At 35.5% G+C, this 22,304-nt stretch overlaps 1 protein-coding gene across 3 annotated transcripts in view; it reads right to left on the bottom strand.

Moving 5' to 3' along the window:
* The window catches only part of LOC141451657 (uncharacterized), a 618,152-nt gene that overhangs the window by 542,861 nt on the left and 52,987 nt on the right, over positions 1-22,304 (bottom strand). Inside the window, exon 1 of one of the 3 annotated variants that reach the window (XM_074123122.1) lies at positions 2,723-3,071. The exons of 1 other annotated variant lie outside the window; for it this stretch is intronic. The gene's annotated coding sequence lies outside the window, so the exon portion shown is untranslated. Of the gene's footprint in view, positions 1-2,520; positions 2,671-2,722; positions 3,072-22,304 lie in introns of those variants that run through there. One more of the 3 variants, XM_074123123.1, reaches the window with a different exon arrangement.

A 22,304-nucleotide genomic window follows, 5' to 3' on the forward strand; every position in this document is an offset into this window, starting at 1 on the left:
AGTGGCCATATGGGCACAAGTGACACTGAACGTTCTGGACGCCCTGTTGAGGTTACTACTCCAGAAATCATTGATAAAATCCATGATATGGTGATGGATGACAGAAGAGTGAAGGTGCGTGAGATTGCTAGTGCTGTAGGCATCTCGAATGAACGGGTACATAATATTTTGCATCAACATTTGGACATGACAAAGCTATCCGCAAGATGGGTGCCGCGATTGCTCACGCTTGACCAAAAACGAAATCGTGTGAAGTGTTGCAAGGACGGTTTGCAGCTGTTCCAGAAGAATCCGCAGGACTTTAAGCGTCGTTTCGTCACTGTGGATGAAACATGGATACATCACTACACTCCTGTGACCAAAGAACAATCTAAACAATGGGTTACCAAGGGGGAATCTGCGCCAAAAAAAAGGCGAAGACCGTTCCTTCGGCCGGAAAGATTATGGCGACTGTCTTTTGGGATTCGCAAGGAATAATCCACATCGACTATCTGGAAAAGGGTAAAACTATTACAGGTGCATATTATTCATCGTTATTGGACCGTTTGAAAACCGAGCTGCAAGAAAAACGCCCACGATTGGCCCACAAAAAAAGTCCTTTTCCATCACGACAACGCACCAGCTCACACCTCAGCAGTTGTGGTCGCAAAATTAATGGAAATAGGGTTCCAACTCGTTTCACATCCCCCCCTATTCTCCAGACTGGGCTCCCTCGGACTACTATTTGTTCCCCAATATGAAGAAATGGCTGGCGGGAAAAAGATTTTATTCAAACGAGGAGGTGATTGCAGAAACGAATGGCTATTTTTCAGACTTGGACAAATCCTATTATTCGGAAGGGATCAACAAACTAGAGCAGCGTTGGACGAAGTGTATAAGCCTAAAAGGAGACTATGTTGAAAAATAAAAAAGGTTTACCCCAAAAAATTAAGTAGTTTTTATTTTTGCACGGACTTTTCAAACGACCCTCGTAGATAGGCCAGTTGTAATTAATAAATCTTGTAAAAAATGAAGGACAGCTATTATTTAATATATAAATATTTATACATTTTCTTAAATCACTGCACCATGTATATAATAAAGATAAAACTAATAAATAAATAAATAGGATAAGAAATGTATTTATCACTAAATTTTCAGCCTCCCACAAAGTGTCGTTAAATTTTAACCCAATCCCTATTAATTGGGTATAAGTCATACTAAGTACTAAACATGTGTACAGGACTGGCATATTTATTCCAAACCACAGAAAGATGCTGTGTGATTATTTCACCCTGGGATTTCCAATCCTCCCACTAACAAGAACACACATACAGACTCTAAATTCTCTTATAGATCGTGTTTGAGAGAGAAAACAAATATCCTTGAAAAAAGAAAAAGAAGGAGATTATATATTTAAATCTATTCAGCTCACAGAAAACAATTTTAAAATGGTGGTTTTTCCAAGCGTAATGACAATTTGGCTAACTCCAATTCTACTTTCCGCTTTTCTTTAAATAATATCATTTAGTGTTTTTCCATTTTTATTTGTTTATTTATTTAGATAGCCTATTATAATTAAATATGGTGGGAGAAAAAAATCAGTTGAAAAAGGCTATAACTTCTCCCAACCCTTGAACTTGTCCAAATGATCAAACAAATTGATCTCTTAGATTAATCTAGAACTCTTAAAAAAATATATATATCTATTCCAAAATAAAAATTATAGATTTGTATATGGGTGATTACCATTTTTAAGATTTAAGAAAATTGTTCGACCCATTTTTTTGGGGGGGAGAATCTCAAAAAAATAAAAGTAACCAAAATTCCAATCCATAACTTGAATTTTGATTTGAATCAAAAATTACAATCAACTGCCCCCCCCCCCCAGGCCAGACCAAAACGAATCACAAAGTTACACAATAAACATGAATCAATTTATATAGTTTTTTTTTTTTTTTCTAAAAATATTTGTGGGAACCTTAAAAAACGTTATCTAATCTAGTTAGAAATAATTAAAAAATCTACAATTAAAAAATCAACAATTAAAAAATCAACAATTAAAAAATCAGCAATTAAAAAATCAACAATTAAAAAATCAACAATTAAAAAATCAACAATTAAAAAATCAGCAATTAAAAAATCAACAATTAAAAAATCAACAATTAAAAAATCAACAATTAAAAAATCAGCAATTAAAAAATCAACAATTACAAAAAAATACCTAATCCCACGATTTGAACAGAAAATAATTTATTAAAGAATGATTAAATTAAAAAATTAATTACTTTAAATTAATAAACAAAATTTTAATTAATTTTTAAAATTATTCTGATTAAAAATCAGTCTTTTTTAACTACTATTAAAAGATTTAAAGCAAGAAACATTTAATTTAACAAAATTTAAAAACTTAGCAAATATTTGGGGGATGATGTCAAAAAAAAAAAAGGTAAAAATTATAGAAAAAGGATAATTATATCGATTAAATAAAGTGGGAATACAAGATTCTTAAATCAAATTAATGAAAATAATTAATTATACCTCCAGCCTTTTTTTATATCCTTATGTTGCGCAATCAGAAAAGTTTTCAGTATACACGTTACAAAAATTTTTATTAAATTAATATTTGTAGTAATCTTGTAATGTAGTAAAAGACCAAAAAAATGTAATTACAAAATAACATTGAATTATCACTAAACTAGAAATGAACTATTACAAAAATAATTATAAAAATAATACTGACCGCGTGTTCACTCACGGCACTACCAGAGTATTACACCATTTAATAAATTATAAAATAAGTAACCAATAAAAAGGAAAAAATAAAAAGTTTTATAAAATAAATTTTTAAAAAAAACGTAAATGTATCACGAAACTTGTTTCTATTTTCGTAAAAACTTTGTAATTAAAGAGTTCATCAATGATGACGTATTTTAGAACAAAAATATTATAATCTTTTATATTGCGCGCCAATATAAAAAAATATTTTATTCTTCAGTTTATTTGGAATTTAAAAAAAGTAAAAAGAAAAGATATGTGAATTTGGTCGATCGGGTGAGTGGCAAATGTGAGAGGTGCTTACTCTGAGACGGCCGGGGCCAGACTGAAGGGCACTGCCGCCTCCCACTCAGTCACAAAGGCCCTTCCGCCTCCACCACCACACTTTGCCTCCAGCCACCACTGATAAGTTTACCTATATGTATCTAACTACACAGAATCTTACTGCTTCCCCTATATGTGTACGAACAGAAAATTTGATTTCCTTTAACTGTCTTAAAAAAAAACTTCAAACGACAGCAAAAGATTTTCATAGAAAATTAATAGGGTAAAATTCGTTGAAGCTTTTCTTTGTACGTCTCTCTTAAGTGGGATTCGAAATAGTGGGTGTTCCATCATAGGGAGGAAAAACAAGTTTGGCCAGTGAAAGACAGTTGCTTTCTTGGCCAGTTCAGCCGTTATTGCATTCTACCTCAGGGCGTGCTAACAAGGGTAATTGACCTATTTGTTTATTTCTCTAAAGAGCCAAGAAATGCTCAAGAGGGAATCTAGCAAATATGGTCCACTAAAACTAATTCGGTAGGGGTACAGTATAAGTACATTGGTTTTTCAAAACAATCGTTGCTAACAAACTGATCTATCAGAGATTCCTTAGTACCATATCATAAGATCTAATGCTAAGTGTTAGCCAATAAGTGATAAGCATAATCACTCCACCCATGCTTATGTGACCCATGGGTTAACTATATTTGTGAATCAATTACAAAGAAACATGTTAATATAAATTTAAACTCCGAAAAACTCTTTTTGTAACTTTTCGTAAAGAATTTACCATTATTCCTTCAGAAAGGAAAAATACCATTTATGTTGTGGGGAAAAAAAAACGACAATTCGTGGAAAAGTGAATAATAGAAATGAGGTGAAAACCTCGTGCTTACCGTCTGGAAAAGAAGGGATAAGCAGATGGAAAAGGCAAACCTACAAGAATAGGAAAAAGCCAAACTTGGGATAAAATGACCACAGTTCAGCCGGAATTCCTGGTCTTATAAACTGTGAGAAGGATGATCTGTTGAAGAGGACGCTTGGATATACGTACAGTTTATGAAAAAAAAATATCTCTGGGAGCCTGGAATACTTATATTGTCATCGTACAACAGCCTCTATCTAGCCTCTCTTCTTGTTCTATCCGTGTACATCCCGAGCGACCACACTTATCAGGTCTCTTTAATATAACAAGGGTTTTAACAGAGGAAGGAAGGGTCAAACTGAAAACCAGGCGACCCTACAGTGCTAGGCCCAGGAATGTTTGCTATTTTATACCTCATTGAACCTTGTCCTTATCTCTACCCCCACTCCAAGTAACATATAAAACGAATTATTAAAAAATATTTTCTTTCTTTCATTGTTCAATATCTCTTTTTAATTTTCTTTCAGCAGCCCATCGTGAAAATTGAAAAAAAGAAAAGAAAAAAGACTCGAACGATTAATAAACGTCCACCTACAGAATAGGTTCCCATTTTCTTTTTTGGCTAACGGTTTTCAATTTTCATTCTTATTGAATTTTCCATTTTATGGGATTCTAATTCAACGAAAATTTAGCTGAACTGAAGCTCAGTTCAAGTTTTATACTTGACCATAACTTCCTGATACTTTGATGCTATCAGTTCAGTTTTCTACCTGAAATTCGAGACGCTCCTGTGGGCTAAATTTCTATACTCCATTGTTCTATGTGCTCTATCCTTAATCTTATTGCTTCTATGAACGATTATTCAAAGTGGGCCCCCAGAGAAATGTCTTCGATTGGCAAATAGACGGAAGAAGGTTAGACTTTCAGTAACGGAGAACCTCTTAGCAAATTGACAGGATGAAAAAAAGTGGAGAGTTTGATGGAACTAAAGCGTACAGGAAGACCAAGCCACAAAAATGAAGACATCCATTATTAGAAAAGGAAATCGCTCTAGTGGTAATGAGCGTGGTTTTGAGCTCCCAAGTTCGAATCCCGCGTATGGCTAATTTTTATTTGATAGAAAAAAATTGTACCACGACACCTACTTGATAGTTGGACGTTAAGCCCCGCTTGAAAAAAATTGGCAATTTACTTCACCATAAAAAGTTTAAGTTGGAAAATCTTCTAATAAATAAACAAAATCTGCCGTGAAAAACCCACTTGACTTTCTCGTACGTAATTAAATTTTCTTTAAACTTACAATTTGTATTTAAAACTGAAAATTTATTTTTCCGTTAGTCTGTAGTTGCCTGATTTATTCCAAAAATTTTACTGTTAGGTTAGGATGGTGGTTGGAAACATCTTGAAACCCAATTTAAACTCTCTGAGATTTCTGTTTTAGATTTGAGTAAAGCTAGTCTAATATATTACCGACTGATACACAAATCTACACAAATCGATCGATAAAAATCAACTATTTTGGACTCAGAGGACCTGAAAACGGATATTTTCAGTGTCAATTCGATAACGAAACTTTCTCCCGACTAGTTTTAAGAGTAAATAAGCAATATTTGCTTCTAAATACTTAACATTAAACAAAAATATCTAAGAAAACCAATTATCTGATAAAAAATATCGAAGTCTTGAACGGAAGAAGGTTAAAGAAAGAAGAGAGAACGGAAACCTGGAATTGGTTTACTGGGAACCTAGAAAATGTACGTTATTGGAAATATATATATACGTATATTGACATTTCTATTCTTGTAGTTATCAATGACAAAGCCCCCTAGATATATTTTGTTTCTTACATATATTAGGGATAAAGTACGCCTGAAGGAATAACAATGGATTGTACGAATACGAGAAGAGCAAGCTATCAGTAGTTTTTCCTTTAGGGCGCATGACATCGAGCAATTCACTGACAGGTTTCCCCGGCAACATTCCTCCTCACGTGACGTCACCACCATCCACGTTAAAGATAAACCTTAAACGTGTGTCTACATACGACAATGACGTGTCAAATCATGCATTAAGATGATTACCATCGTCGTTTGGTAGCTTCTAATTCGTCTATTAAAGGACACGTCTGGCAATGTTAAGCTGTACACGGCATATTTTAATAATTTAATACTTTCCCTATCTTGGTTTCCTAATTCAGGTAGCTTTCCCATCTGAAAATGTTACAGATGAAAATTTTAACATTTCCCTTCATGAAAAAAGAGGACAAAATCTGGGAAGAGAGAGAATTTGCATTTTTACTAAAACTTGATTGATTAATAAGTTAAGTTTTAAAAAACTAATTGCCATAAAGAGCCATCCAAATTGTGCGAATAATGCCATCTAAGACCCACCTATAAAATCCATTTAAATCCAAAAAAAAAATAATCCTACATTCCAGCCCTGCCCTTAAGTTTGAAACTTACAAATTTTTCTTCTTTTACACTTCTATTGACTGCTGTGCCTAAGAGAAAGGCCCATCCCTATTAAGGACCCCACGTGTATACTTTTGGGAATTTCTAACTGGAAAGCAGCCGTACAAGATAGAGCAGGATGACAGATGCCCATTAGGGAGGCCAGGACTCGCCGCGATTTGTAACGCCCTAAGTAAGTAAGTACAAAGTACATGTATCCAAACCAATGTTAAAGACAATTTAAAATGAATTCTAAAGAAAATTACTCAGTTTTAAATTTAATTACTGTAAGTCAGGAGTCCCCAAACTACGGCCCGCGGACCACATGTGGCCCCCTGAGGACATTTATCCAGCCCTCGCCGCACTTCCGGAAGGGGCATCTCTTTCATTGGTGGTCAGTGAGAGGAGGAGCACTATATTTGGCGATGCCGCAAAGCGCTGCGTCGCTCATATACAGTACTACTTCCGATGACGCGGGATGCACGCGTCACGGCTCCGAAAAATAACAGCAGAAGTAGGAAGAAAGGAAAAGCACTATAACTAAACCGGACATTGACCATCTCATTAGCCCAAAAGCAGGTCCATAATTCCCACAGAAATACTGGGCAGTTTGTTGATTTAAATTTACTTGTTCTTTATTTGAAATATTCTATTTGTTCCCGTTTTTTTCTACTTTAAAATAGTTTGTTTTATAGTCCGGCCCTCCAACGGTCTGAGGGACAGTGAACTGGCCCCCTGTGTAGATTAGGTTAGATTAAATTAGGGCGGCCTCAAGACCTACGCCACCGCGACCCCTTTGGATCTATTGTGGTTCCCCGGCTTTAGAGCTCACCCTCCAGACCCGTCCGCTTAATCATACTCTTAATGCTGGAGAGTGGCTCCTGGGTAAAGCTCTCAGGCCTTGGTTTTTCCTCTCCGAGAAGTAACATCCTTAGCCATACAAGCTGCCCCCTGTGTAAAAAGTTTGGGGTCCCGTGCTGTAAGTTCTCATATCCACGTTTTTCCGCAACATTAGCTTTTGTCGAACCAGATGGAACAATACAATACTAATGTTGGATGATTTATTATTCGAATATTAAAAATCAGGAGATATTTTGAAATTACATTTTTTTTAAGCTCTCACCTTTTTTAAAATTCTTTTATTTAAAAAAAATAAATAATAAATATTCTGTCGATAGCCCAAGGAATGTCAGGGTGCTAGGGCTTTTGGTAGATAAACCTGGCTACGTAAGGACCCAAAGCTAGGAGAGTAAAAGGACGCAAGGCAGAGAGAGAGAGAGAGAAAAGGATTCAATAAGCAGGTTTACCAACTACATGTAGCAATATCCCTTAGTGCCTAGAGAGTTGTGGAGGGAGGGGCCACATCATTCCCTTTTCTTGGAAGATGTATTCACCTAGTCGCTCGCCATACCTACTACGCATCCCACTCATCTGTAGTACATCCACCACGAAGGATTTGCACGATGCACGCCTGTTAGAAAGCCTCTTTTCCTATCCAGCTCACACAAACACATGACAAACATCGGCGTGGCGCCCCCAAACCCTGGAGAGAATAAACTATATTCCCCATATATAGGTCTACTGGGGCTGTAGTAGAATAAGAATTCTCCTTTGAATAGGAAAAAAAAGGAGTTACTTCCTAGAAAAATATATCTCATAAATTCAAATCTTATCTCTCCTTTTTGCCCGCAGTTTCCTTATTCGACTCTTTGTCTCACGCTGGAGGGTATGTTCTTCTCCAAAAATAAATAAATACGATATTCGTTCGCCTAAAAAACTAGGAATTGCAACAAGATACGCAGTAGTAACATATGCAGGTTAGCCCGCAGAAATTATGCCGAGAATAAAACAAGATGATAAAAGAAAGTTATTTTCTTCCTATTTTTAGGACAGGTCAAACAAATTCTCCAGTGAGGTTTATTTTATTCTTTTTTTTTTTTACAGCTATTCGTGCAGATGTTCCCAAGATATTTTTCTTCAGGAGTTTTTATTCTAAGCTCAAATAATCTGAGTGAACACTCACGACCATACACTAGTTCTTACTGCTATTCTTAAGATTTTCAACAATCAATTTTCTTCAAATTCCCCAAATATTTGTACAAAAATGAATCCTTAAAATCAGTAGGCGCCACGGTAGCCGAGCGGTTAGAGTGGTTACTATTGTATAACCACAGGTTTTTAGTATCGTAAAACTGTAACCTAGATTTAGATTTTTTTTAGATTTTACACGGCGGGACGGGACCCATGCCCCACGGCACTGCAGCCACCAAGAGGCTTATTGTGCCTTCCCCTTTAAATCTAGTAGGTGAAACCTCCCCTTCTAAGAAGGTAGAGGGTTTTCTGCGCTACAATCTCCTCTGGTCTCAAAGTACCAACGATTTCGGTAGCGCAGTCTCTCGATTGCAAAGCAATCCGAATAACAGGTGAAAGGCCGTTTCTTCCTCTTCCTGACCACAATCTGCACATCAGTTCCGAGCTAATAAGCCCCCACCTTGTGCAGGTGCTTTCTGAACCTTCCGTGCCCTGTGAATAGGCCTGTAATCAGACCTGATCTGATTCCTGCCCAAACCTAGAGTCACTTTAGTTCTTTGTTTGCACAACAAGGGCATAACCCTCTTGCTGTGTTTGACCCCAGGAAGCATCACCCTCAGTGCTTTTCATGTTCTCTCCAGATCCAGTCTCTGAGAGCCTCACGATCTGCTCCCCTAGTGATCCCCAGGACTGGTTCTGGACCAATGAAGGGAGTACTAGCTCCATTCCTGGCCAACTGATCAGCTATTTAATTCCCCTCAATCCCCACATGGCCCGGCACCCACTCAAGTCAAGACTTTATTGTGCCAAGCCAGTTGATCTAGAGCCTTTTTACACTCCCAGACCAGGTAAGAGGTAGTTCTGAAGGAAGAGAGGGCCTTCAGTGCCGCTTGACTGTCCGAAAAAATGCAACTCTCCGTATTTCTAAGATTCATTCGCAGATTTTCCCCAGCGCAAGCTTTATTTAATGGCAAAAACCTCGGCCTGAAAGACGGTGGCATATCTCCCAAGAGCACTCTCAATGAGTACCTTAGGTTTAGCCCCATAAACTGTAACCTAGATTCCAGTAACATGTTTTACGTTCTCCTAAAAGAATATGTTATAAAAAAACCATTTCTACTTTCAGGTTCCAAAATTGGTCTGTAATTCTGTAGGCCCGTTTTTGTAGGTCAGCATGAAATATTCCAAAAGTCCGCCGGAAGTTCAAGTCTGATATCTAGTTTAGGCGCTAATATTTTGGTCAATGTGCTAATTGGAGAAAATCACCCATTTCCGGAAATGCCACTTTTCAAAATCAACTTTTCCTTCGGTTCTGGATACACATTAATGCCACCCCCTCAAAATTGCCATTCCAAGTCTTAATAAAAAGTCATGAGAGGATTAATCCCCAAAATTCCCCCCCTCCATTTTCACAAAATATAACCGAATTTAATTTAATTTCGTTAATTATAATGTACTGACGAAATGACTCAACAATACGACAATACTAATAGAAAGCACACAGAGATGGTAATACGGAGATCTGATAAGGCTTTTTGGTCTCCAGCCGGCTAGGGTTGGGACTAATTAGGATGACAGTTTGTATCCGGACCAAAATAGACTATCGACTTTAGTACTCGGTGACACCAAAACCTTTGGTTAATGTTTGGGTCGTTTATCTAATTAAATTACCTTTTTCAAAATTGAATTTTGGATTCACTTTTAAAATAATTAGAAATTGTTTTTTTAAAAAATGTTAATGAGCTATCGGCCGCTTAAAATAATTTTTTTTTTAACACCAATCTTATAATTCCCTGAAGATGACAGGTGAAGCATGTAGCAATGAATTGCTATTGGTGTGGCCTGCGGAAGGATGGTTTTAACCAGGATAATTTTGCAGTACGCGAAAATGTGGTGATCAAATGGGAAATCTGATGTACGCATTGGTCAGTGGAGGAAGGATGAAGAAAGAGCTGAATGTAGAGAGGGCAAGGCAGAGAGAAAAAAGAGATACGGGCAGATGGACGGCCCATTAAGTCCTAAAAAGTAGAATGAGGCTTTTCCATTTCATAACCTGATCCCAAAATTCGATTACAGAGGTGGCTCTTCAACAACTGCAATCAAATCATCGTTGTATCGTCCTTAGAAACGTCAAGAAAAAAACGAAAAGAATCTTGTTCGTTTGTTTTTTAATATAAAAAGTACCATTTTTACTTAATATACGAAGAAAAGAGAAAAGATTGACCTTTATTAGTATTATAAATATAACGAAATATATAATATAATATTATAACAATCCAGTTGAACGAAGATAAAGCGTAAAAAAGAGCGTAATAATGCAGTAAATACAAATATTATAAGTAATAATAGTTCATTAATATGCACAGAAAATATAAATAAAGCCTGTTTAAAAATATTTTCAATCCGCGTTGTTGCCAAAAAAAAAATTACACGTCCTTTATTTCAAAGGAAAATTTGGAAATTCCAACAATTATGGGGGAAAAAGACAAAAAAAACATGGTCAATTATGGGTGTTTTTACGCTTTTTCGTGCAGTTTTTAACGATCAACCCATACAAACTGACCTATAGGACAGTTTCAATGAAAATATATGCGCAAAATTGTAATAATAAATGACACAAATAAAGTGGAAAGTGACAGGTACTGTATTGTGACAAAAATAAATGTAATGATAAAAGAAATAACGTGATTACAGAAATATTATATTATGATTTAGTATAATAGTTAAAGTAATCGCCTATTTTTTTTCAGGCGGGGCATAACGTCCACCAATTAGGTGTCGTGGACGAGGGGGCGGAAGCTTGTACAAATAAAAAGTACGGAGGATTAAATACGCGGAGGATTCGAACTGGGGATCTCCCACTTAGAAAGCCACTATCTTGACCATTAGAGCGATACTCGCCCCAAATGATTTAGAGTATATAAATACATTTGTATAACTGTACATACGATATAATGTTTACATGGATATGTACTATGAGAAGTTTGTTCAATTTAGAGGTGGTATGAGAAAAGTAAATATTTAGAGAAGTAGAACATTATTTTTTTTAATCGCTGGAGGTAGAGAGTTCCAGGCGTGAAGCTGTCTGGACTTGATAGGATCTATGGAATACAGATGTACATACATCAAATTGAAAGAATCATTTGGAATTATTGTGTTTTTAAAATTGAAATAAGGAATGAAAGATAACTTTTGGGAATGAATTGGAATTGGTGTGGCCTGTGGAAGGATGGTTTTAAGCAGGATAATGTTGCGGTACGCGAAAATGTGGTGATCAAATGGGAAATCTGATGCATGCATTGGTCAATGGTGATATAACTTCACTCTAGTGTGCGTTAGGGGGAGGGTGTTTCCATCGTAAACGGTGCAGCAGTAGTCAAAATGAGGAAGGATGAAGAAAGAGCTCAATGTAGAGAGGGGTAAGGCAGAGAGGAAAAAAAGAGATATTGGAGGCAGATGGACGGCCCATTAAGTCCTAAAAAGTAGAATGAGGCTTTTCCATTTCATAACCTGATCCCAAAATTCGATTACAGAGGTGGCTCTTCAACAACTGCAATCAAATCATCGTTGTATCGTCCTTAATATATCATCCCTCTTTGAAAGATTTACTGGAATATACTCCATCTACCTATAGAACCTAAAAGAGCGGTATCTTTTTATGCAGGGCATCCATTTTCCGTCATAAAACTCACCAACTCAGTCTATTTTTTTCCATCATTATGAGCTGTACTTCAGAAGAATTGGTTCGGTAAAACCCAGGCAAATCTTTTACTTTATGTTTGCTTCAGTTTATTTTAAATTATTCTTCAGAGTATTCGGGCTGCTTGGCCGAGTAAAAGGCGCTTACGGAAGAATCCCAGATTCTCATACTCTCAAGACAATTAAATAAAAACTATAAAAGAGATTAGAGAATCAATGGATTCGTTTAAAACCAGAGCTGCGGTTAATATTCACTGGTTATTATTTTACTCAAGGTAAAATTAATTTGGTACTTACAATAAGAAATGAGGAATTTGTTCTTTTTCTTTTTTAAAAATCACTACTCACCTGAAACAAAAGAGAAGAAAAACGTTAACGTTTGTATACTTTTTGGCAATTCTACTTTCTATTATTCTAAAGAGAAAGTATAGTAATTTGAGATAAATTAAGGGAGTAATTTGAGTGTGGGTAAAATTACTCAAAACTCACTTTTATACAATATGGCCGAATCGTTGTAACGTGTACAAGAGTATTTGATACTTATTTTAAGTGAATATTTTATAAATTTTAGTTAAAAAATGAAATTTCCCAAGTTGGGCAGACTAATTGGAACCCGTTAGGAAAACAGGAAAACTAGAATTCCATTTTACAGAATGGAGAGCACCAGTATACCCAAAAGTGATTTGTGAGACTAGAGTGGCCTGGAAAAAAAGACCTCGGGAGTAGAAGAAGAGTTATTTGGGAACATAAACCTGCCTATAAGTGCCTTGAAAAATAAGGGAATGGAACTGATTGAGGCGAAGATAATGGCCAAGGATGGAGAGATACTGGCGCACCTGACGATATATAAAGAGAAATCATATTTTAGTACTGCAAAGTAGGTAACCTGTAAGAATCGGATTTTGGGAATAGATTCCAGGAGTTTTTAGAACTCTTTTTAATGGATGAAGAAGAGGAAAACCTTAGAAATTGAGATCAGAGGAAGTGACTGCGTTTTCAAAATAGATTTTTGTTGTTTTTCATGGTATCTCAAAACTGTAAATTTTGTGAAAAAAAAAAATTTGATTTTTAACATTTCAAGAAAAAAAAAGTAAAAGGAAAAAGAGGTGTAATTTTTCTTTTTCTTTTTTAAAGGAAGCTGAAAAGCTTAGGAATGAAAAGTTTTCTAATATGGCACCGCTACCAGACGGTTGAACTTTTTTAAGTTCACACAAAATAGTAGAGAATTTAGGGTGATTTTTGTTAAATTAGGTGCACAGAGGATACTTTTACTTTTCCGCCACACTTTCGCCCTTGTCGTTATTTTTTTCTTTCAAGTTTTCTTTTGGTCATTAAAAGTTGGGAAAACTTTTTCTGTCACCCGCTTCATAGTTACATTTTTTTTTGTGTGTGTTTTTTTATCCCGCATTTTTGATAATTAATTATTTACCTGAAGATTCTGCATAGCCCACAATGAGGTTACACTACCTAAGGAAATGAGCCACACAATCGCTCTTTTTCAGGCGTTACGGTAACCAAGCGGTTATGTACTAGACCCGCAAAGCTAAGATGTATTGTTGGTTAGTGGGTTCGATTCTATTAAATCCTAAACAATATTAAATCCTAAACCTTGGATTTTATTTGTTTTAATCTTGTAAGCCGCCCCGTTAGCTGAGGTTATAGGCTAGACCCGCAATGCTAAGATGTATTGGTGGTTAGTGGATTCGATTTCTAGTCTATGCCTAGGATTTTATTTAATGGTTTTAATCTTGTAAGGCGCTCCATTAGCTGAGCGGTTATAGGCTAGACCCGCAATGCTGAGATGTATTGTTGGTTAGTGGGTTCGATTCCCCAGTCTAAACCTTGGATATTATTTAATGGTTTTAATATTGTAGTGCGCCCCAATAGCGAGAGGTCATAGACTAGACCCGCAACGCTAAGATGTATTGTTGGTTAGTGGGTTCGATTCCCCTGGTCTAGGCCTTGGATTTTAATGGTTAATATGAGAATTTAATAGTAAAGTACGCTTGCTATTTAAAGCGCTTGCTCGATACTTAATTTGAAAATTTGTCGTAACCATTGATGTTGCTCATAATGTTTACTTTTGAAATATTTCATTCACAATCACGCACTCAAATTTTCTAATAATTACTCGTGCTACTAAGGGGAACTCAAAACGGAAATATCCCCAGTCCAAATAATACAAAAAAAAAATCCTCTTTTAAAATCCTCTGAATTTCAGGTACAACCAATAAAAATAATACTTAAAAAATAATCACCAAAAAATTCCCTTTATCTCTGCATTACTTCTACAGATCATCTGGTTTTAATGACCTCTGTCCAGACTGTGAATACGCTATTATATCAGACAAATTACTGAACTGGAAATGGAATTGGCTAGACAGACTAGTAACTAGAAATGTACGTACTTATATTGCTGCTCTATAAATGGGTTAATGCGCACGAGGAATCTAGATGAATGAGGGGGATATAGAATGCAGTGAATCCGTGGTAGCGTGGAAATTACAAAGCATCTAATAAGGGTAATCGATTTTCCATTTAAATTGCGTCAGAGAAAGAGGTACTGTGCCGCGTGTACATTGTCCCATAAATATATGTAGGAGAATACTGCTGCAAACCAGCTTGTACGTGAAAGTCGGCCATTAAGACTTCCGGCACGGATGGATGAACGTATTTAATTTTATTGGCGATTGTAAAGTACATCATAATGCAACACACGTTCTGTTTTATAGAAATTTATCTACACTATGTACACGGCTGGTATCTTGGGCCCAGACTGTAATTATATTTTCACATAAAAATATCTCAATGAGATTGGGCGTAGAACATCCATAATGTATTCAAAACTGTATTTGAGAAGGAAAATTGATGATTAAAATCTTTACTATCAAATATTTTACTAAATGGAACATAAAGTCATAAAATTTGAATATTTATTCCGGGTGAATGATAAAAGTGGAAACTTAAAATAATACTTCCCAAGAAGTATAAATGAATGCCACAGTTTCCAAGTTTCCATCCACTAAGGGCATAATTAAGGATATCAATTGTGGTACTGGGTTCGATTCCCGGTCTAAGGCCTTGGATTTTATTTAATGGTTAATAAAAGAAATTTACTGTAAAGTATGTTTGCTAGTCGCCTCCGTCCACGACACCTAATTTGGTAGTTGGACGTAAAGCCCCGCCTGAAAAAATAGGCGATTACTTTACTGAAGTTAAATTAATAAATCAATTTCCTAAGAATTTATGCTAAGAAGATGTGCTGAGTAGCTGTAACTGTATTCCTTTTTCCCAGGTTATTCAGTTAATAAGGTATACCCCAAATTATCGTTGTCAATCTGGGCACCCAGTTTCTATGTTCGGCCTGGAAGATACCAGGAAGTTAATCCTTCAGTACTCTCCACTAAACTGGAACTTTAAACAAAAATTGAGCTTTTTTCCCATAAAAGTCTTATAGGGATAGTCTCAATGGACTAAAACAATCCTTAAGGATATGAATACTCAATTAAACTGTATATTTTTTTTTTTGTAAAATCTTCTTTCTGTAGCGAAATAAATGAGAACTTTATTTGAATAGAAATTTGATCAAAGATTTCAAATTTAAAAAAACAAAAAACAAAAGCTATTTATAGTTTGAATGAGACTGCATTAGGATATTGTACATTGAATGCAAAGATATTTATCACCGGATTGGGGACAAAATGATTGAAAATTCCCTAAAAGTGGGACGGCCGTTCCTCCCTCATCCACTTTGAAATACACTTTCCCACCTTCATTCCATTAATTATCAGGAAATACTGATGCTTTCCCCCATTATTCGATTTCATTCACTTTGATTCATTGAAATTACGTATTTTAGAATTGAAAATTGTAATTTGTAATTTTAATGTAAATTATTTAAAAGCACGGGATTATTTTAAGCGGTGAAACGTTTGAAATGAATTCAAATCTTTAGAAAGACAAAAGTAGCCTCTTCGATAAAACATCTTACATATAATAATAATTTGAATTGACGATATTTCAACAATCATGGAATTTTTACTGTAAATTCGTTTTTTACTTTAATGTCAAAACTTTTCTTTTAAAAGATTAAAATGTGTGCAATTTAAATTAGGGGGAAAAAATCATTAAATCCATCATTAAATTACATTAAATTACGAACATAAATAAAAAATTGTAACTCAGTTGAGGACAGTGTCTCTAACTTCTGTCCGACGGCCTAAGTTGGGAAAAGTAACTTTATCGAGTGGCCCACATTATTGAACATAAACTTGGTTTTCCTTGCAAGAGCAAGGGGGAAACTAGTTTTACCCAGAGTATTTCTTTATCATTGGAACTTAATAACATACTCATGTCTCTAACGTAATCCAGACTGAGATGACATCAAGATAAAGTTGAGAGTTTATTATAACAAGTTATAAAAAACTTATTGGGGTTGGACTTAGTATTTTTTTTTTTTTTTTTTTTTTTTTTTTTTTTTTTTTTTTTTTTTTTAAGAGCACTTCACACTAGTGCTTCAAAGTTGTGTTTTATAAACTTTGAGTGTTTTAGCGGTTAAGTAGACTCTAATAAAGTTACAAAATGTAAGCTCTATATTAAGTAATAAAACCAGAATAAGGTTGGATATCATTTTTCCTTTGAAATATCGAGATAAATATGATTAGGTAATAAAGGTTTAAAGGCCAGTCAATCCTAGGATAGCGCTGATTAGTCCTAAAAAAGGGTCGTTCTAGAGTTACACGAACCGAAACTAAGAATTTGAATCCTATCTTTGGAAAAGGAGCCGTTAGGTTCTTTTGAAAATAAAATTAAAAAAAAAAATATCTGTTCAGTTTAAGCTCATTTCCACTAATTTTCGTAGCTTATTTCTTTTAAATCTGAAAGAATTCCAGCGGTTCTTTAATTGTGGCTTACTTCTATGAAGGATGAAGGTATTAACCACTTTTTCTAGGATCTTGTTCGGGAGTTCCAGCCTAGTGCTGATTGCATTATGCAAATAATCGCTGCGTTAAATTGATCTACGCAATCACAAACCATGTTTGCCTTTCCACAGGGCAAACTACAAGTGACCATCGAACAAACTTATTCTAAAATATTCTAAACTTTAAAGAATGGTGTATAATAGACACACAATGAAGCCGTAGTGGTACTTTTGTAACGAAGTGTATCAGGCTTTATTAAGCCACTCTTTCGGCAGCCTACTAAGTACTATGATCACATAGTGGTAATAGCTGGACTTTATATAAAGAGGCGTTTGGAAATAGCAGCATTTCTCTTTGCCATAAGATTTCCTTCCATCACTTTGGAAGCTGAATTTTCACTCTTGGATGTGTAAACCTTTAGACTGGTAAAAGACCCTTTTAGCGGTTTTTGGGTCCAATCTCGGCAATCGCAAAGTACTGACTCAAATCACAAAGACCCGACGGATATAACGAGAAAGATCCTCCTACATCCTGGCCTTTGGAGTATTTTTTTTAAGGCCTTGTTACATAGAAGGCCAACAAACCGACTTAGATGTCTATCGGTTGTCACTGTTGGCGCCGTAGTGTGCGATTAATTTTTCTATTGGGTGAGAGGGGACCCATCGATTGCTGCCGGTCACTAGAGCAATTCTTTACTCTGTTATTTATCATCTACTCTACTTACAATGTGTATCACGTCTGAAGTACGTGTAAAGCCGTGGAAGGCAACATGGTTATTTACTTTGGAAATACGCCTGTCGAGTAAAAGGTAAAAATTCTTTTCAGCCCCAATTATGACGATTATTTAGCCCCCACCCCCAAATTGGTACCTCATTGGCAAACTAAAATAAATATAATATTTTAAATTCAAATAAATAAAGTAAATATAAAATTTATTTTAAATAAATTATACAGGAATTCAATTAAATAAATTGCGATTTGTTTTCCACTGTTGAAACATCACGTAATTTATTATTTTGTGATGAAACCATATTTCTGCTTGAAGAAAGTGACATTTTCAAGCTGCACATCAATATTAATCTGTTATATATTTGGCATTTCACAGTCGGTTATCATGTAGGTCATATTCGGGGTCAGTTAAGGTTATAAACAGTTTTTTGAAATTAGCATTTTTATTATCTATTTTGACTTCTTTTAAAGGTTTACCGTCGTTCCATCACTTAACATATTATAGGCCAGAATTTATTAGAGTCTAATTTAGGTTTTTTTCTATTTAGTTATTGGTATTCATCCCCACCACATTTTGTACTTGCAGTTCTTATTGGCCAATTATTTCCTTAGATTAGATTACATTATCCGGACGGGGCCTATGCCCTAAGGCACCGCAGCCACAAGAAACTTATTGTGCCCTCCTCTTCTCGATCTAGTAGACGAAACCTCCTCTACTAAAGAGGTTGAGGACTTTTCCTACTAGTTCTTGTTCAGCTACTATCTCCTTTGGTCTCAGAGACAAAGGTTTCTTAGCGCAATCGATCAGCCAGTTAGAGGCCGTTTCCTCCTCATTCTGAAACCAACTGCACAACGGTTCCGAGCTAATAAGCCCCCACAGAAGGCTATGCCCTATGTGTACTGTGTAAATGTATTAGGGTGTAACAGTATATGTTGCTCGTGTTCATGTTGTTAGACTGAGATACCCGCAGGGACGCCAAGTACCCTGAAGTAGTGGCTAATCCACATCCCCCTGCGGACTTATTTCCTTAAAATTTACAATAAACGGATTTTTCCAATAAATATCGATACATTTCAAGTTAAAAATAGCTTAAAATCATTTTTCCAATCACACTTCCATATGCAATTGTAGTTCAATATGCTCCAATACAAATTGATTACCAATTGATTAGTAAACTTCTTCTGAAATCGATTAGTAGAGAGAGAGGAGAAAGAGTGAGAGAAAGAGGTATCGGACGCCATCATTTCCCCCCCAAAAAATTACATATGAGAGAGGGTGAATTCTCTCTAAAGAGATAAGAATTAAATATGACATAGAAACTATTAGAGTTAAAACTTTGAAAGAATAGTTTCAAGAGAAAGTTACCAGATTTTTCTAAATGTTTTCTCCACAGAGAATCTGGAGTTTAAGCTATCTTTAGTTGTGGGAAAGTGTATCATTAAAGAAACAGGCTCTTGTTGTACATTAGCTTGATATCTAAACCCTTCTAAACATCTCGCCGAGAAAAAGCCCTCTCTTGAGAATATAAATGTACATATCGTTGAAGTAATTGAAATGGTTACACTCTCCCGCCCATAATATGCTCATCTCGAACAGTGGTACAGGCAGAATTTTCTCCGCTTATTGTCCTAGTTGAAGCTCTTATCTTAGTTACCTTTCTTAGCTTCGTTAATTAAAAGTAAGAAAGAAACAGGACAAAAGTAAGGACTGATAATAAGTAATACACAAAAGAAAGTTTTACTTAATTAAATTTAACTTAGAAAATAAATAAAAAATAAACTGATGCGAATTTAAGACGGTGAGCTAATTTTTTTTGTTGGACACGAGGTTAAGAAGAATTCCATCGTTGTGGAGAATATTATAACAGCAGAACTTGCTAATACGAGTAAAGGGAACAGAAGTATACAAAAGATATTAAAGATGTTTTGGTGCCCATAAATACTCAAATTTAACTATCGTATTTTAGTGAAATAATAAGTAAAGTAATCGCCTATTTTTCTGGCGGAGCTTAACGTCCAACTACCAATTATGAGTCGTGCACGGAGGCGACTAGCAAACATACTTTACTATAAATTTCTCATATTAACCATTAAATAAAATCCAGGACCTAAGACCGGGAATCGAAGCCACTAAACCAGCAATACATCTTAGCATTGCGGGTCTAGCATAATAACCGCTCGGCTATCGTGGCGCCTATATTTTAGTGAAATAGTAATGCTACTATGTGAGCTTAAGAGCTGAGTGAAATTTTATTCGGTTCAGACTGACCAATAGTTCAATCTACAGTTAAAAATCTATAAATAGGTCCTATTATATACAGTTTTCAGATTGGCCTAAATCATTTGTAAACCATGTGCACTATCGAACAATGTTAACATTTTACAAGATTTAGGTTTCAGTATTGGTATACTGTAATTACGTATGTTCAATTGGTCTGGAAAAACTTGAAGAAGTATTGCTGTTTTCAGTACTTCTTTAGTAATTAATGCTGAGTTACAATTGAATGGTACTGATAACACTATTTATTTCTTATATATTATAGCATGTATCATGCTTGTTTATAATCAGTTACAAAATTAGCAATATGTATGTATTTAAACCTCTTTTGCATAGGGTTTACCCTTTAAACAAAATGAAATTGAATAAAAATAATCATTGGTCAAAAATAATTGTATTGTTTACTTAGGCCTTGGATTTTATTTAATGGTTAATAATAGAAATTTACAGTAAAGTATGTTTGCTAGTCGCCTCCGTCCACGACACCTAATTGGTAGTTGGACGTTAAGCCCCGCCTGAAAAAATAGGCGATTACTTTACTTTACTAATTGTATTGTTTATCAATTTTTTTTTGCTGATGACCAAGTGGTAGCAGCTTCCGAGGAAGAGGATCTTAGTTACATGCTGAGGAAGCTAGAGAAGGAATATTCTAAATGGGGCCTAGAAATTAGCAAAGAACAAAACAGAATACTTGGCCTTTAATACTCCTACAATTTCTCTTCCTTTAGAAAACTGGTCCCTTGGTCGGGGTGCTCTCTTTAAGTATTTGAGAGTTTATATCAATGGAAAGGGAACGCTTGAGAGCGATATAAATTTAAAAAAATACAAAAAGGGAATAAAGTGATTAGCATGATGAACCCCATGCTGTGGAGTCCAGATGTTTCATTGGAAACAAAAAAAAAAAAGAAGGATTTTCCACTCCTTCCTCGAAGGAGTAACCCCTTATGGCTCGGAAGTGTTGGGACGAGGGAAGCACAAAGGCTGCAAGCTTTAGAAATGGATTTTTTTTTTAAGGAGAAGTTGTCGCGTTTCGAGGACTCAGCGGGTGACAAACTCGACTATGCGAGCTATCGTTAAGGTGGGCACAAAGCAGAGTGCACACCGTTGAGACCATATAGCTGCAGCGGTACGGCCATCTCAGAAGAATGGGGCAAGAGAGATGGCCGAAGAAGCTTTTCGATTTTATGTCTTGGAGGAGAGAATGGAGAAGAGGCCGCCCAAGAAAGAGGTGGTTGCAGGGGTTGGAGGAGGCAACGGCTGCAAGAGGAAGATTGGGAGGATAGAGAGTACTGGTGTCAGATTTTGTTGGGGTTCGGCATATGACCCAAGGTTGTTAAAAGCTGAAATAAATAAAAAAAATTAATTATTTTCCTAATTTGTTTTTAAGGACGCACTTTTAATCATTTCATCTCTCTCCAATGAAGTGTTACACCGACCTCACGGGTCAACTTTGGGGAACCATTCAGTGATGCAACAATTAATGGCAGAAAATTAATTATTTCAATATAGTAAGGAACTAACTAATGCCCTGAAATATTGCATTACAAAACAAGTTCCCGAAGTTCAAGTAAGACTGTCACTTGAAGTTGTATTAAAACTAAGATATGGGACGGACCAACTTATTGTGCTTTATAAGTATTTAGTAGCATTAATTAAAAGGTCACTCAAATTTTAACCATCTTGTATAATAAATCTATACAAAAGAACCGAACATCTGTATTACATTATAAACTAATTAGTTAAGGCCCAGACTCTTGTCTATGCCAAGTGCATAATCCCAGAAAATTTACCTAGAATTTCCATTTTAGCTGTCTAAATCAGGAAAAGCTTAGGAAGTTGTTTGCCAATATTAACTTCGTGTAAATTCAACCGAGAACAGGCTGTGAAAGGTGAAACTTTACTAGATCCTGTTTATGCAGATGATTAAGCATGCAAATCTGTTAGTAATATCTTTGTCAGTATTGACCCAGGTCAATGGGTGGATTTCGCCCGAACAAGTTGCTTGAAAAACTGTAATATCATTGAGTTTATAACTTTCTCTAACTAATTACTAAGGAAGAGGAAGTATTTTGTTCAAAACAAAGTTTCAAAATCGTCCAATCACCGGAAGTATCCATTTTGATGTTCAGCGAATTCGAAAAAAAAGTTTTCAGTCTACAGAATATTTACAAGTATTGTCTGTCGTAGTAATCTGAAACTTTACTTAGCGAATGTAGACCCGATTGTAACTTTGCGAACTAATTCCTTAATCTGGAATTTTGCTTTCCATAATGGAGTGGCTATTATGAATATATAGGTTTCGTGACCATAAA

Source organism: Rhodnius prolixus, unplaced genomic scaffold (genome assembly GCF_049639745.1).
Source record: "Rhodnius prolixus isolate KJV_2025 unplaced genomic scaffold, Rpr scaffold_14, whole genome shotgun sequence".
Taxonomy (NCBI): Eukaryota; Metazoa; Arthropoda; class Insecta; order Hemiptera; family Reduviidae; genus Rhodnius; species Rhodnius prolixus.